Raw genomic sequence first — 6,723 nt, 5'->3', positions numbered from 1 at the left:
CCAATGCTGGCATGTCGAAGAAGACTGCCACAGCGGGCTTGTCAAGTCAAAGTATCATACCATATCCTCAGCGAATTACCAATCACTATCGATCCCTATGTAGGCTAACTGGTCTAAGGATGTTAAACCCTAATAGTCAGTGCGGAAGGCCTTTTTGATCATCCACTTTAATCTACAGAATCAGTATTTGTGTAAGAATATGATTTTGAAAGAAAGTTCAGCATTACCTGCTTACATGAGCACGAAAAAGTTAGCAAGTTTACAGGGAAAGTCTCAGGGCTAGGAAAACATAAAGAAAAGCCCTGTTAAAACAATTTTTTTAACCCATATCTTACCATGCACGCTTCACACGTGAATAAAAAAAGTTGAAGGTTTTAGTGGCAATGGAAGGCAATGAAAGCGAGATCCCTTTTGATTTTGATGTGCCGCGATTGCTGATAGAGTTGTCTACCTTTCCAACACCCCTTCCCGCTTCCTGCTTGCAAAACTCACACATGGAAACATCTTTTCTGCAGCAGACTCGGAAAAATGACTTCGAAATCTTTACGTCAATCTCAGTAAGTGCCATTTATTTACAAAAGCAGTTATGTTGCTAATGCTTGCACTTTTATCTGCATGGACATCTATGGAAAAACATGTTAGATTCGATTTGTGTGTAGGATGAAAGTTCCATGGAACTTTTGATCGAAGTAAAAGGTAACGTCTCTGCACGCTCCAAGCGTGCATGGTAGTGAAAGGCCCCTATATTTAGTGCTGGGCTACGTACGCTTCACGCGTGCATGGTAGCGAGAGACCCCTGGGTGTTGTGTACTTACATACTCTATAAACATGCACATAGTAAAATGCTTTTGACTTTCAAATAAACATGCAGTGGCGGATCCAGTGGTGCGGCGTAGGGGGGACTATTTCTTGTTCTTTTGATGATAATATTGTGTTCTTTTGATGCTATGTTCGTATTGTGTTCTTTTGACGCTATGTTCGTGTCTCTGCTCTCCCCTGCAATGTCGCCCCCCCCCCCCCCCCCCCCCGTCCCCCTCCCCGTCTGGCATGGTGTTGTGGGTTAACGTTATGAATGCATACATTCTTGTAAGTGTGCATATTTGTGTATGCAATCATGCATTTACATTATAGGCTCATACATACGTTGTATACACTCTCGCTTGCACCAAACACACTAAATTCTTTGCAAGTTATTCAAACATACTGACGTTACTCTATTTCTTTGCATTCTTTTTCAGACTCCCACGACGGAAGAACGTACATGATGTCTTGAGTCAACTCGAGGAAGATGGATTCTTCAATGCAGCTGTGTACATCACTTTCCCAGGTGATGGGCAATTATCTGATGAAGACAGCGGAGAGGAAGATGGGGGTGGACAGGTACGCTGAGGCTGAAGGAGTAGTGACTCACAGTGATGGACAGGTAGTCAGAATGGGTGGCCCGAACGACGAGACTGAGTTAGATCAAGACCCGCCTGGACAACCCGCCTCTCCACAACCAGTACCCGCTTCTCCACAACCAGTACCCGCCTCTCCACAATCAGTACCCGCCTCTCCACAATCAGTACCCGCCTCTCCACAATCAGTACCCGCCTCTCCACAATCAGTACCCACCTCTCCACAGAAGGCACCTGCTCTACGTAACCTACATAATCGCCAGCGAAATCAACCTGCTCCTATTCAGGTACCGGTGCCCCGGCAACAGCTTGCAGGCCGCCTGCTACAGAATCAGAGGCAACAGCGCCTGCAGCGCCTGTGCGTAATTGGAGACGAGAAGATCTTCCAAGAAATCTAAATCTCCAACAACAGTGGCCTGTCCTTCCACAAGCACAATTTCTCAATGAAAACCTCAATCCTTTGGAGATGTTTGAACTCCTTATTGACGATGACGTGGTTTATTACATCGTGGATCAGACAAATCTCTACGCGAGGAGAGACAAAGGGAACCACACCTTTGTTACCACCAGGCAAGAGTTCCGCACACTTATGGCCATACTGCTCCTCTCTGGATACAACCAGCTTCCACGCAGAACCATGTATTGGGAGAGAAACACTGACTGTCACAACACCGCTGTCTCTGGTGCCATGGGCAGGAACAGGTTCGATGAACACATGAGATTTCTTCACCTTTCAGACAACAACACACTGTAGGTCTTGTCATCACTACTTTGTGTTTGTTCGTATCATTTGTTTGTGAAGTTTTGGAGATAAAAAAAAACCTCTTGAAAACATGCACTCTCTGAGCGTGCATCATGAGAACACTTATACGTACCCGTTGGCTACCATGCACTCTTCAAGCGTGCGTCCTCAAAAACTCATAAGAAAAATAAAAGTTAAAATGTTATGATTATATTTGTGTTAGAGAGTGTGTTTGTGATGGGAAAAAGCGAAAAAAAAAATCTAAAATATCTAAAAAAAAAAAAAATGTTGGTTGGATATGGGATAATACAGCATGACTTCCCTTCTTTGTCTCTGTTAATCTAGGGAGAAAATATCCAGCGATATTTCTCCGTAGGCCTAAAGTTCGGCCATGACCTAGGCAAAATAACTTGCGCAGCCGCAGAAACAAGAAAATGGAAATCTTTTATGAAATGATTGGGAGCCACGCAAATTTGACCTCTTGATTCCGACCATGAACCCGCTGTTGATAATCTGGAAGGTCGTACCAGAAATTGCAATGCAGATCTATCTCTGGCCGATTCATAGATTCAACCTACAAACTGCGACCTCATCTGTGATCAGATGGCCAAGCAATGCGTGAAATCTTTTATTCTAAAGCCTTATGGCTCGTTTCGACAAGCATTAAACGGATGAAATTAACCACATGCAGTTTATTCTTCAGAAAAATGCACACAAATAATGGGTTGGGTTCGGTGATTTGTACATACACGTCTTCCTCGCGATAGATTCGCTGATTTGTCTTATGAAGCCGTTATCAACACGAACACAATGATTGCAGAAGCAAACTCTGTACCTACACGACCAAGACACAAGACTGATTATTTCACAGCTGCAATGTGAATAGAGAACAAAGACGTTTTGGGTAAGCTTACTCACAGCTAGGAACAGACGGAAAATTCCGAACAAAAGTAAATGACGTCAAAGTCTCTTTCGCTTTGCGTGTAACTTTGTCATGACTCGTCTTTTTGTGACGACAGTACACGCGACAATTTGTTCGCTTCCGGTGTCATTTTAGACTGAAAAGCAACTCAAAAGAAGGAGCTAAGCCTGTGTCTTGAAACAGCTGAAACACTCTTTTGTATTGCCGTTTCAATGTTAACCAAAAAGTTAAAGAAAAAAACCAAGGTTCAGTTGCGAACTGACAGCGGATTGAGCATTTATTCCAGTTGATGACGGTACGATTGAAGCTTTATTCTCGCCGTCAACCAACAAGACTAGATTTGTAGCAGACGAAAAACAAAGTGTGCGTTTTTCCTGTCTTGTGAAGGCGATTATGTCGTTATAAGTTATCTGTACGTTGTGTACATTTCAAAACAAAATTTAGCTTTGATGCGTCACGGGATATACGCTTATACGTTTTCATCCATGGAATAGTTTTTTTCGTCTCGCCTGGGTGAATGAATTCATGATGTCTTTTCCGGAACTGGACAAAACTGGCCTTGCCAAGACTGAAACAAAATATAGTTCTACAACTTCTAGGCTTGGGTTGATTGCCCATGGTGAATTTCCAATGATTTATTTCCACATCCCATGACAAATTATCTTTACTTTGGTCATGGCCATATATACGTTACAGTTCCGTCCATCCATGGTATCGCGTGATATTTTGTCTCGACGGGGTGAAAGAATATAATGACGTCACTCTCGGCAGAGCCTCGAGTGACGTCATCATATTCATTGACCCAGTCTCGACAAAATATCAGGCGATACCATGGATGGAGGGAGCTGTAACTTATACATATTATTGTGTTGCAAACAAAATTGGTTTGTTGATTTTCGTGGTTTTTTGCTTGACCACTGGAACCAATTATATTTAATCATAAATAAATTTAAAAAAATTAAATTATGCAAAGCTGTCTTTATTTCACTTGGTGTGATACTGAATTTGCACAACCTTTTGGCGCTAGGATGTCTTGTGCGGTCATTGTCAAACTAAGAATAAGAAAGACAAGATAGTTATATTTGATTTTTCAAGTAGAGATAACTGTCTTCTTTAATTACGTACCAGAAATATCTGTTCTGTGTATAAGTACAGTTACTAGAAGCGAGGTACTATACTGTTTACATTTAGTCAAGTTTTGACTAAATCTTTTAACATAGAGGGGGAATCGAAACGAGGGTCGTGGTGTATGTGTGTGTGTGTGTGTGTGTGTGTGTGTGTGTGTGTGTGTGTGTGTGTGTGTGTGTGTGTGTGTGTGTGTGTGTGTGTGCGTGCGTGCGTGTGTGTGTGTGTGTGTGTGCGTGTAGAGCGATTCAGACCAAACTACTGGACCGATCTGTATTGAATTTTACATGACAGTTCCTGGGATTGATATCCCCGAACGTTTTTTTCATTTTTTGGATAAATGTCTTTGATGACGTCATATCTGGCTTTTCGTGAAAGTTGAGGCGGCACTGTCACGCTCTCATTTTTCAACCAAATTGGTTGAAATTTTGGTCAAGTAATCTTCGACAAAGCCCGGACTTCGGTATTGCATTTCAGCTTGGTGGCTTAAAAATTAATTGATGACTTTGGTCATTAAAAATCTGAAAATTGTAAACAAAAAAAATAAATTATAAAACGATTCAAATTTACGTTCATCTTATTCTCCATCATTTTCTGATTCCAAAAACATATAAATATGTTATATTTGGATTAAAAACAAGCTCTGAAAATTTAAATTATAAAAATTATTATCAAAATTAAATTTTCAAAATCAATTTAAAAACACGTTCATCTTATTCCTTGTCGGTTCCTGATTCCAAAAACATATAGATAAACATAAAAACACGCTCAGAAAGTTAAAACGAAGAGAGGTACAGAAAAGCGTGCTATCCTTCTCAGCGCAACTACTACCCCGCTCTTCTTGTCAATTTCACTGCCTTTGCCATGAGCGGTGGACCGACGGTGCTACGAGTATACTGTCTGGCTGAAAAATTGCAGTGCGTTCAGTTTCATTCTGTGAGTTCGACAGCTTGACTAAATGTTGTATTTTCGCCTTACGCGACTTGTTATTAATTGTTAGACAACCTGTTACACATGTCATATGCATTTAGGGCACTAATGTCCCTTTGTTTATCTGATCTCGAAACAGCACTCTGCCTCATTTGATTCTCACTGTGTATATTTTTTGTAAATTTGTCCTCCCATTTATGCATATGTAGTAATTTTGGTCGTTATAATAGACCGATTAATTGATTTTGCGAAATGTTCATCATGTCCATTGATTTTGTTTTGTTTTGTGTGTGTAATTGTAAGGCATTTATGCATTGCTGACTAGTTATACTTCTAGCATCGCAACAAAAGCTACAGTACAGGGCATAAGACGACTCCGTTTTTTGTGAAACTTAATTTTAATTCCTATATTTTTTTATGAAAATGTACTCAATGTAGTCAATGTGTAATTTTGTGATACAGTATTCTTTAAGCATTTCAAATGCAGCTACAAGATAGGGCACTGGTTACTCTCCTGTGATGTTGACCGTTTTTTAATAATTATGACTATATGTTAATTATGTACAAAATATAAAAGCACTTTGCTAGACAATGAGTATTGGTTGGTGATACTTCAAACATTGCAGCTACAGGATAGGCAGGGATCGCGTTTACGCACGATTTTTGCGTATTGGACGCATTTTAAAAGTCGCTGACGCGTTTTTTTTCGCCGCGCCGCGTAAGCCATACGCAAAAATATTGTAACTTTTTCTTGTCTTCACGCAGCGCTTTTGCTCTGACTTAATAATCACCCGATCCTGAAACTGACTATAGGGCTCGAGAAGTGACGACACACATGAAATCTGCGCGTCAAAACTAAAGTCCGTTTCCTTTTGCATCGAAGTATCGCAAACGAACGTAACGAGGGTATTACCAGATAATGTCTTGTCGGATAATGAAACAGACATTAGCTGCTCTCCCATCTCGCGCTTCCAAAAGGCGGAAAGTGTGTCTAGTCGTATTAGAGCGGGAAACAAAGTCGCAAGGCCCGAAGGTTGGAGACAGCAGGGGTGTTATTCGACAGGCGTGCGCGGAGTTCGACAGGAAAACTCGCCGTATTTAGGTAAGGAGTGTCTTTTAAGTCTTTCGTGCGTATTTTGTTTGTGTCTGTACGTGTTTTCGTAGTACGCAAAAATATTGGTCCGTGACGCGTTTGTTTCGTTTCGTTGCGTATGACTTACGCGTTTTTGGCTCACGTAAGTGTAGCCTATGCGATCGTAACTTTGTCTGTCTGTGCGTGCGTGCGTGCGTGCGTCTGTGCGTGTGTATGTCTGTGGTAGAAACTCTAACATTTGAAGACGTCACATTACATTGACGTCACATTATGACGTAAGAGGGTTAGACGTCACGCGAAGGAAGTACTGACAGTTTCGGTCATTATTATTTTGAGCGCGCCGAGACTGGTTGGCAGTCGTGTCCTTGTAACAAACACTGTACATTGTAGTTTCTTTGCTTGTAAGTAGGCTACATGCAGACAGACAGATCTAGATCTAGTGTCTCGCTTTCTTGCACAGTTTCACCTATGCTCTTTCTGTGTGTGTGTGTGTGTGTGTGTGTGTGTGTGTGTG

The sequence above is a fragment of the Littorina saxatilis genome, unplaced genomic scaffold, assembly GCF_037325665.1.
Source record: "Littorina saxatilis isolate snail1 unplaced genomic scaffold, US_GU_Lsax_2.0 scaffold_310, whole genome shotgun sequence".
Classification (NCBI taxonomy): Eukaryota; Metazoa; Mollusca; class Gastropoda; order Littorinimorpha; family Littorinidae; genus Littorina; species Littorina saxatilis.
Note: the sequence above shows the minus strand (reverse complement) of the source record.